Consider the following 10019-nt stretch of genomic DNA (forward strand, 5'->3'; position numbering starts at 1 on the left):
TGGGATGTTGCCAGCCTAGACGGAGAATGGTCATCCTGGTTGATCCCAGGTTTATGCCTGGTTCTTGTGGTGGGTAGAAAAGACTCCATGGACAGTTGTGGCTTCTGGAAAGATGTCCTGCCAGGGATGGGGAAGGTAGGTGGGAGAGCGATGACCCCAGTGTGTTAGGGGTCCTGATGCTGGTTTCATTTTTTCAGAGAGGAAGAGGGGAAATGAAAAAGCATGTGTGTGGGAAATGCCATGTCAGGCACGGCCACTGGTTATTGTGTTCCACTCAAAGGCCATCGGGCAGAAGGAAGTGTGTGTGGGAAGTGGGAGAGGCAGGAATGAAACCTAAAAAGTTGAGTGCTGCAATTGTGAATGTAGGGGGAGGGGGGGGGGGTGAAAAAAAAAGGAGTGCGAAATGAGCAGGAGTTCAGCTGAGCTGGGTGTTGGCTGGCAAAACATAAAAAGGAAGAGAAAATGAGGGAGTGGTTGGGGGGGTGAGCTGGGAATGAAAACGCAGGGAAGAATGTTCCAGTATGAAAATAATGCTGAGCTCTTGTCTGTTCTGCATCCCGTGATTCACCAGGTGACCTGGAAAATCCAATCTGTTTGTTCTTGGTGCTGGAGAGAGGAGGTTATGAAGCATTCCAGGCTGCTGGTTGGTGACAGGGGGAGCCTTGGCAGCAGGTCCTGTCATGGGCTAAGGACCAAGCCAGTATCCTAAGCATCCATATGCTTCTCAGCCTCTGGCCTGTAGCCCTTCCCCAGGATGCCTGACCTCACTGAATACCTTATTTTGCAGTAATATTTGAATTGGGCAACTCGTGCGCTGTCCCCAAAACAACCCCTCTGGCTGGCTGTGTCCTGGACTGCCTTCATCTGCCAGGGAGAAACAGCTTCCACCTTCTCCATTCCCACATTGCAGGAAAAGCTTCTTGTTCCCAAGCATTCTGGGAGAAAGGCCGATCAAACAGAGCAATTAATTCAGCAAACAATGCAATTAAGCCCTGATCCCAGTGTAGTTTCCTCCCCCTCCCCTCCTCCCCGAAACAGAACCAACAGCCTTCCCAGCATGGCTAAACAAGCTCACAGATGGGAGGCTTTTGTGAAGTGACAAAGTTTTCCCTCTTGCAGCAGCCTTCTGGAGAGCACATAAAAATCGTCGAGTACATAAATCCCTGGCCCTCCCTCCCGGTGGATGGGGGTGGAAGGGATGCTGTGCCTGCTGTGGGGCAGATGTGTGCTGGCTCCAGCCCCAGGGAAGGGACCTGGGGACCGTGCAGAGGCTGCGGGCAAACAAAGGCTGTGGCAGCTGGCGCTTCCAAATGTCCCCCGAGACCAGCTCTTGTCACAGCCTTGACACACAACACGCAGCACGAAAAGCTGCCAAGGAGGAGGGTGACCTGCTTCACACTTGGCTGGGCTCACTTGTTACCTCACGAAGGGATGGAAAAATCCCCCCTTTTGAGCCGGGTTACAAAACTGTCTGAGCCTGGTGGTGGAAAAATGCAGCTGCAAATTCCTTGGGCAGCGTAGAGACGGCAGAACAGAGGACTTTCTCCAAGGCAAAAGGAGGTGAATACTCCCATGGATGATGCTGGCTGCGTGGAATGGGTGGGATCTGGGCTGGTTGTTCCGACTCTTTCTAATCTCAGCTGGAGACCATTCTGGGAAAAGCTTTTCCATTACCAGTCAGCTCTGCCCTGAACCACTGGAGTCAGTGAGATGTTCCCTCCCCGGAGGGCTGGCTGGCAGCAGGATGCTGGTCAGGGCAAGGGGATCATGAGAGTTTGGGCTGGATGCCTGTGGGAAGAGCAGCTGAAGCTGAGGTGCTCTGCTGGCATCCAGGATGGAAAGGGCACTGCCTGGGTTGTGTCACAGCTTGCATGGTGTTTGGGGTCACTTCTTTCAGAAGCAGCCAAGTCAGGAGCAGGAGGGAGTCGTGCTGTTCCAAAGAGGTGTGAAAAGCCTGCCTGAGGGGAGTGGTTGTGGCAGATGTTCAGGACAGAGGAAGGAAAGGTGTTTTTTTGGTTGGTTGTTTTTTTTCCTTTTTCTTTTCTTTCTTTATTTTTTTCTTTTTTTTCTTTCCTTTTCTTTTTTTTTCCCTTTCCGTCTTTTTCTTTTTTCCCTTTCCTTCTTTTTCTTTTTTTTTCTTTTCTTTTCTTCCTTCTCTCTTTTTTCTTTCCTTTTTTTTCTTTTTCTTTTTTTTCCTTTCCTCTTTTTCTTTTTTTTCTTTCCTTCCTTCTCTTTTTTTTTCCTTTTCTTTCCCTTCTTTTCTTTTTTTTTCTTTTCCTTTTCTTCTTTTTTCTTTTTCTTTTTTCTTTTTCTTTTTTTCTCTCTTGAGAAGAGCCTATGTGGTGCTGTGTGACCACTGTTCTGCTGGCTTGGAGACCAGGGAAGGGATGGATGCTGCAGGTGAGCTTCAGCTCTGCAGAAGGCCCTGAGGTCTCCTCAGCAGTGTGAGGAAGAGTGGGGGGGGGCTGTGGGATTTAGGTGGAATCACTCCCCCAACTAAACTCCGCCCCACCCCAAGTTACCAAGTTCTCTCCTTTTTCCTCCTAGAGGATGCTTCTGTTGTTCTTTCCCTCTGCTCCTGCCTCCTGTTCACTCGATGTGTTACTCAGGAACTTTTTGAACACCCAAATGGTTTGATTTCATGTTCAGGGTCCCTGAAGAGGGACTTGTGGTGGTGAACTTGTCACCAGCCCCTCCTGCTGCTGTTTGAGCCTTGGCAGGCTGCTGTGCTGGGATGAGGTTAGCTGGGGAAAGCAATTCCAGCCCCAAACTGAATAAATTTGAATGGTAGGAAGAGTTGTGTCGAAGTGGTTCAAGTTTAGGGAATGTTCTGTCAAAATATAAAACCTTCAGATGTGCTCATGAAGCACAAATCCCACAGTGAGGGTGTTGTGCTCTGTCATCTCACCAGGGGCTTCCAGAGATGTTTGCTTGGACTGATGTTACAGTTCCCAGGCCCTACCTTGCTGTGGCTTTGCATTTGTTACGGATTTTGTATTGCTGTTGACTTCTAAGCAGTGGTTTTGGTGGTAGCAGAGCAGAACTTCTGAGCCTGCGTGTAGCCTAGGTCAGGTTTTGACTTGGAAGACAAGCAGGGGAAGCATTCCTTTTGTGCTGAATAGTGGCTCACATGGGCTGGGATCAGAGCCCTTCCACTTCCAGCCAGGAAACAGCTGCTGTTGGGTTTGTTCTCCAGGGCCTCCTAGAACTGGCTGCCCTCCAGCTTCCTGCACGAACACCCTTCTGGGAGCTGGGAGGCTACAGGTGGGCCAGGGGCTATGACCCTGCCCCATCCCTGAGCCCAGCTGCAGGTTCTTACCCAGCCTGGATGGAGGACAAGAAACTCAGGGTTACCAAGTAAGGGTGTAAACTATGGCTGGCTTGAAGGATGTAGCAAGGGAATGGCCACATAATGTTTTGAAGGCAGATGTGTGCCTGAACTGGCCAGAAAAAAAGTCATTGAGGCTGAAGTTGTGTGGTGCTGAGGTAATGGGTTCCACTGAGAGTAAGTGAAATACTTGGCTTGGAGCTGCTCTAATTTGTGTGACTTTTGACCATCTCCAAGTGAGCTCACATCTGCTGATACAGGGTCATGTGGCTGTGCTGTGTGCCATGGGAAAGGCCAAGAGGCTTGCTCTTCATCACCATCCTGTCTGCCAAACTTTGTCCAGCTCAGCATTTCTGGTCAGAAATCCCCTGAAATCAGAGCTCATACTGTTCTGGACAAGTGTCTTGTTCTGTGGGAAGGTTCTCCACAAAGACCCATTGAGTGTGTCCAGAGCAGAGCCACGAAAATGCTCAGAGGGCTGAGCACCTCCCTGTGAAGCCAGGCTGAGGGATTGGGGTTGTTCAGCCTAGAGGAGGCTCCAAAGTGACCCCATAGCAACATTTCAATATCTGAAGGGGCTACAAAACAGCTGGGGGGGGGCTTTTGACATGGGTGTGGAGTGAGAGGACAAGGGGAAAGGGTTTCAATCTGGAAGAGGGGAGATTCAGGTTGGACATTAGGAAGAAATTTTCCTGTGAGGGTGGTGAGACCCTGGCCCAGGTCGCCCAGAGAAGCTGTGGCTGCCCCATCCCTGGCAGTGTCTCAGGTCAGGTTGGATGGGGCTTGGAGCAACCTGGGCTGGTGGGAGGTGTCCCTGCCTGTGGCAGGAGGATTGGAGCTGGATGAACTTTAAGGTCTCTTCCAACCCAAACCATTCTATGTACAGGCAAACAGGCACAAAACTCTCTTCCTCCCAGAATATGGTTTATTTTTCACTGTGGCAAGAAGCTAGGGATGCAGCTGGTGATGCTGATTGGGTCTGTCGTGTTGGCAGGGTGGGTACCCATCCCCCAGGAGCTGAGCATGGTCTGATTGACCAGGGAGCTGTGCTGGGCACTCTGTGGATATGAGTTTAGCTGCTGCTTTTGCTACCCCTGCCTGGAGCAACAGGTTCTCTAATAAGGCTGAAAGGTTTTACTTGTCCCTCCTGAGCAAGGAGTTAGCACTTAATGATGACTTAAAACTGGTATTGGCGATGGTCTCTGGTTGGAAATCCTGTTGGGTGGTGGAACACCTGTGCAGATCAGCTGCATTTCTCTGCAATGTGCACTTTGTCGGTCTCCACAGCGTGTGCTGGAGCTGGACCAGATTGGAGGCAGAGCAGGGATCTGCTCAGAAAACCCCAGTGCTTTGGCACATCCCAGATTTCCCATCAGAAATCCACCCAAGTGGTGCTGGTTTGTGCCTGCTTGACAGGTGAGCTGGGAGGGAGCTGGGTCTCCCTGACCCCTGCTTCTTGCCATTACCCTTCTGTTGTCATTTACAAATTCTGGGGCCCTTTTCAGCAAACACTGTCACTGCTCCATGACAAAGTGGGCTTCCCTTGTTGGCATCCCTTTTCAGATAGCTGTTGGACAGACTGTTTGTACTCACTGATGTGAAACAAGCCCGACTGGAATTAAATCATTTATAAAAGTCACGAGAGGATTTGGGTTCATTTCCTGCTGCATTCACCAAGCTGCAATTAGCAGGGCCCTGCAAGATTACACAGAGTTACTTTTCCTGTCCATCCTTTCATCCCCTTGCTTTTATTCATTCCTCATTTCCTTCCCTTCAGAGCTGGACATATTGGATGTCTCCATTTTTACATTTTTTTTTTCCCTCTCTCTGCTCACTTCATTTTTCATTTTACTCTCTTCCCTTCTCTTTGTGCTTTCCTTTTTGCCTCTTTGCTTCCCTGATCTCTTGAATTCTTTTCTTCTTCTTGCTTTATGCTCTCTTTCTGTTTAAACCCAAGCAAAAAACAAAACAAAAAACCAAAAACAACCTCTTCCCCCCCCTCAAAAAACCAAACCCAAATTATTTATGAAAGGCTGTAATTTATGATGCATTCTTAATGTCTTGGAAGACACAGATAATTTATTTAATGAGTAAAGACATGATAATTCACAGATGATATTTCCAGTCAGAGAATTAGTTTCATTAATTTGCTGTAAATTCTCTGCCTTGATTTAGTGCAGAGGGAGTTCCTGAAACCTGACACGAATCTTTGCCACAGGGACATTTTTTTTGTTATCACTGAACCAGCCTGCAAACCTGCTGGCCTTGCTGTCTCTGCTAATGTCCCACCAACAGGTAGCAGAAGTGGTTTTTGTCACAGTTGTTGTTGGGAGAATGGGAGGAAAAAGAGATGGAGGTGGTATTGCCATTCCAGGAGAGGATAAAACACGCAAAATGTTTGTTTTGAACACATCCTGTTCTCTGGGCTTTTGCCTGCTAAGTTCAGCTCTGAGAGAATAATAATAATAAAAGAAGCCAGTTTGCTTTTTTAATAGAGTATAAAAGGTACATTTTCAAATAAATTTTGAGGAAGACAATTTTACAGGAGAGTCTTGCTGATAACTGCAGTGTGTATAAATATTATAGGAAACCTATAGAAATGATTCATGGAGTACTATTGATCTAATCAGATTTAATTAAGTGTTTGCATCATGCCTTGTTAATCACAGATAATAGGACTCCAAGGACACCTTGCAGAATCTGAGCTTTGCTTTTCCCAGCAGTGTCCATGGCCATATCTTCCTGAGACCACTTGCAGAGCTTCCCCAGGGATAAGCTTCCATACTGTATTTCACATTTTTCTTTAAAAGCAGATCTATCGATGGTGCTCTAAGGCACCTTTCTGGGAATACTCACTGCTTGATGTCAGCTTAGGAAGGTTTTCCAGCTTTTACTGGGAAAAAATTGCCACCTGGCTCATCTTTTCTTCTGAAGTACCATATCTTCATCACAAAAAATGTTGTTCTTCCTTATGTCAGCCCAATTCTTGGTTGGTGCAGCCTCACCCTTGAGTACTGTGTGCAGTTTTGGGACCCATCTTTTAAAAGTGATGTTTGAGTGCTTCAGTGTGTGGGGGTGAAATGCTGGAACAGGCTTTCTAGAGAGGAGTTTGATACACCAAGGCTCCCAGTCTTTAAGAAGCATCTGGACAATGTTATCAAGAACACGCTTTAAGTTTTGGTCAGTTCTGAAGTGATCAGGCAGTTGGACTTAGATGATTGTTGTAGCGTCCTTTCTGACTGCACTGTTCTTGGCTCCCCCTCAGTGGTTGCCTAGAGAGGAGTCTTTAAGGAACTGTTCTAGTTTGGAGGATAACTCTACCAGCAGGTTATCACCTGCTGGTGTGTACTGCATGTGGCAGAAAACTGAGGACCAGGTGGGATCCTATTTGTTCCTTACGGGTGTGGAGTAAGTAAGTCTGTTGTTGGTACTCACTGGCTGCCCAGCTGACTGAAGTTAGTGGCATTTCTCCTTGGTTTTGCCCTGTGGCTGGTGTAGTTTGATAAATACAGCCAAGATGGTAAAAACAGGTTTTAAAAAGCTGGTTAGAAAGTTTTAAATGGGAATCAGGCTGGGAAATTCACCCCCCCACCAACCACACCTGTTACTTGTGAAATCCTGTATGAAGAATAACTCAGGGATGTGGTAGGTTGGAGGAGGTGAAAATGTACCTTTTGCTGGGGTAGTTAATGTGAAGGAAAAGCTTCCAGGAATTCAAGGAAGGAGCTTGAAAAGTGGGGGAACAAATGCATGATTAAACGTCCAAACTCTTTTGAAAAAGTGATGGTGCTGATGAGATTTGATTGTGCCATTATTTCAGTGTCCTGATCAGCTCAACCAGCAGGGGCAGCTGGCAGGAACTGATGAAGAGTTGCAAAGGATGGTTTCTGTCTGTACAAGGTCTGCCACTTATTTGCTGTCTGTTCTTGTGCTTCTTGAGCTTAGGATCACTTTTTTCTTGCTTACATCATGTGAGCCAAAAAGTTGTTCACCATGAGGGTGACGTCTCACGGGTGCTTACAACATGTGTAAGAGGTTTGGTCGGTAATGGCATGTCAGATGCTTGAGCCTTTTTTTTGGTGAGAGCCTGAGCCACGGTGGTTCAGTTTTGGCATGGCAAAGCCTTGCATGACTTCTGGTTACATCCCATGTGCACTTGTGGTTGACCCCATCTTGCTTGATGCTGAGATGCTGTGAGGGCAGCCTGGTGTGAGCACAGAACTGGATGTTCAGATGGTCCACCATGTGTCCTTCCTTTGGAACAAGAGTTTTCACATCTTGAAATGTCCTCATCCCCCCACCTTAACAGCTTGAGGTGTTTTTCTAGCTAGCATGAGAGCAGTCTTCTCACACCCCCCACAACCACTCTCTTTGGAAGGAGGTGAGGGCTTCCCTGTGCCAGAGGGGCTGTTGGCCCAGGACCTTGTCTGGATGGGTTGTGTGCCCTGGGACACAGCTGACCTGCAGAGAGGGGTGACACCATGTTCCCATGGCCTGGCTCTTGAACCTAAACTCTTCTTGTCCTCTGTATAGAGGACCTGTGTGCTGGCTTGGAGATTTGCATGTTTCAGATTCAGGCCGTACAAGGGCTGGGAACTTTTTGGGTGAAGGTCACCATTGCCTAGTGGAGGTTGCAGGTTTGAAGCCCACTCACAGTTTGGAAGAACATAGTTTTATTGCATTTGGCTCTACTGCTGGCCATGGCTCGCTCATCCTTCTTTCCTAGCAGTCATCACAACGTGACTTGATTGCATTGTTCTTTATGAGGAGCAAGAGTCAGATCTTGGCAGGATTTATCCTCCCTCCCCCATCCACGGGATGAGGCCTCCCCAGGTGCTGTCTCAAGTGTGCACTTAGATGTTTGAAAACTCTGCTCAGAGCCTGACAGATGAGGAATGAACATCCCCTGCAAACCGCCCCCCTCTCCACCACCCCCAGCAGTGGTTTAGGATCACGTTGGGACCAGCTGTACAAACACAGGAGCACGGCACAGCCATTACCACGTTCCTCTCCTCCTCCCCATCGTGTCCTCCCTGTCTCTCCCTGAGTCTCCAAACCCATGCCAGGTTTGACCCCAGGTCTTCAAATTGGCCACATGGGCTCTGCCTCTGGCCAGGGGAGTGTGGCTGGTGAGATGTCCCTCCCAGGAGCAGTTGCTGCCCCATCCTGCTGCAGGAGCAGAGGAGCAACCAGAGGTTCTGTCCTTCTGTTCATCCCTCCACATTGCTTGAGAGGACTTGAGGTATGATTGGGATACTTGGTGTTTGGTAAGGGGCCAGCTACTCCTCTCCTGGCTGGTCAGCAGGGGCACTGCATTTGACTCCTCTGCAGAAAGCAGGATTAAGTACTTTCCTCTCTGCACCTGTCCATAGCACAGCCTGTTTGCCACATCCAAAATGCAATGGGCTTTGTCTAATGTCTGCTTAACAGCATGCACTGCTGCTCTTGCATGGACAAGGTCTCTATCTGGTTGCTCCCAAACTGGTCATACAGATCTGCTTCAACATAGCAGGAGGGGAGGAGTGCTTGTCCTTCAGCTTATTTTATGCTGTTTGTGGTCTCCCTCAAGCTCTCAAATACATCACTTTTTTCTTAGCAGCAGCGTGATCCTTCCCTGATCACCCTTCAGGTGTCGGCCCCTGAGCATCCCTTTCTCCTCCCACCCTGTGTGCCACAGTGACACCTCAGGAGTCCTCCTCACAGGGCACAGCCTCTCTCTGAAGGGTAGCAGTGATTTTTTTTTATTATTTTTTTTTTTTCCTAGGGTTCAAAGTCCCCTCTCCCCAGTGGCCTGATGTAGGTTGTGGTTACTACGTCAGTGTCCTCACCGATTGTCTGAGGTCCTCCCATTTGGAGGAAGCTCTTTTCTTCTTCACACATACTGCTGGACCTGCCTCCCTGCAGAAACATCCCACCCCACCAGTCAGCTACAGTAGCCTTCTTTCTTCTGGCTGGCTATTGCTTTTCCAACTGGCATAAGAAACTGCCAAGAAGGCACAAAAATGGCTTTGCTTTCCTTGTAGCTGCAAATAAATAACTCCCAGGATTCTGCTTTGCTGGAATCACTTGGCTGGAAGTGGGGTAGGTGTCTTGCAGAGGAATCCACCGCTTCCCAAAGTTGTCAGTTGTCACTTTCTCCCAGTGTAGACTGATGTCACCAGGTTGTGGCTTGCCTGGATCCCAGGTGAAAAGGAAAACAGGAGCCTCACAGGATGGCTCAGGCTACCTGCTAAATACAAGTTCATGCCCTGAGACCTTTCTAAAAGCATGCAGAGGAGTATCTGCCTAGGGATGTCAGTAAGTCCACAGAGCAATCTGTGTTCCTCCCATATTGCACAGGATAATAGTGCTCAGCACTAGCTAAATGCTGGGCAAATATCAGTGTCCTTTTCCCCCACCACCACTTGTTGCAGAAGCTGGAGTTTATCAGATGTCTACAGTGTCTACTACAGTGTCTGCTCCTGTGGGAGAGCTGGCAGGAGCTTGGCTTTCTTCCTGAACCACCTCTAGAGCTCCCAGGACAGGATGCTTCACAGGGATAAATGGGAAAGCCTGTTCTGATCTTTGGTTTATGCTTCCTCCTCCCCTCCCTCTTAGAATCACAGAAGTTGGAAGGGTTGGAAGGGACCTCTGGAGATCAAGTCCAACCCCCCTGCCAGATCAGCATCACCCCAGGCAGGACATACAGGAA

At 48.5% G+C, this 10019-nt stretch overlaps 1 protein-coding gene across 1 annotated transcript in view; it reads right to left on the reverse strand.

Moving 5' to 3' along the window:
• ANAPC13 (anaphase promoting complex subunit 13) overlaps window positions 1-6250 on the reverse strand; it is a 206397-nt gene extending 200147 nt beyond the window's left edge. The window contains exon 1 of the mRNA XM_071752034.1: window positions 6240-6250. The gene's annotated coding sequence lies outside the window, so the exon portion shown is untranslated. The remainder of the gene's footprint in view (window positions 1-6239) is intronic.
• Window positions 6251-10019: the final 3769 nt, after the last annotated feature.

Source organism: Heliangelus exortis, chromosome 9, assembly GCF_036169615.1.
Source record: "Heliangelus exortis chromosome 9, bHelExo1.hap1, whole genome shotgun sequence".
In the NCBI taxonomy this organism is placed as follows: Eukaryota; Metazoa; Chordata; class Aves; order Apodiformes; family Trochilidae; genus Heliangelus; species Heliangelus exortis.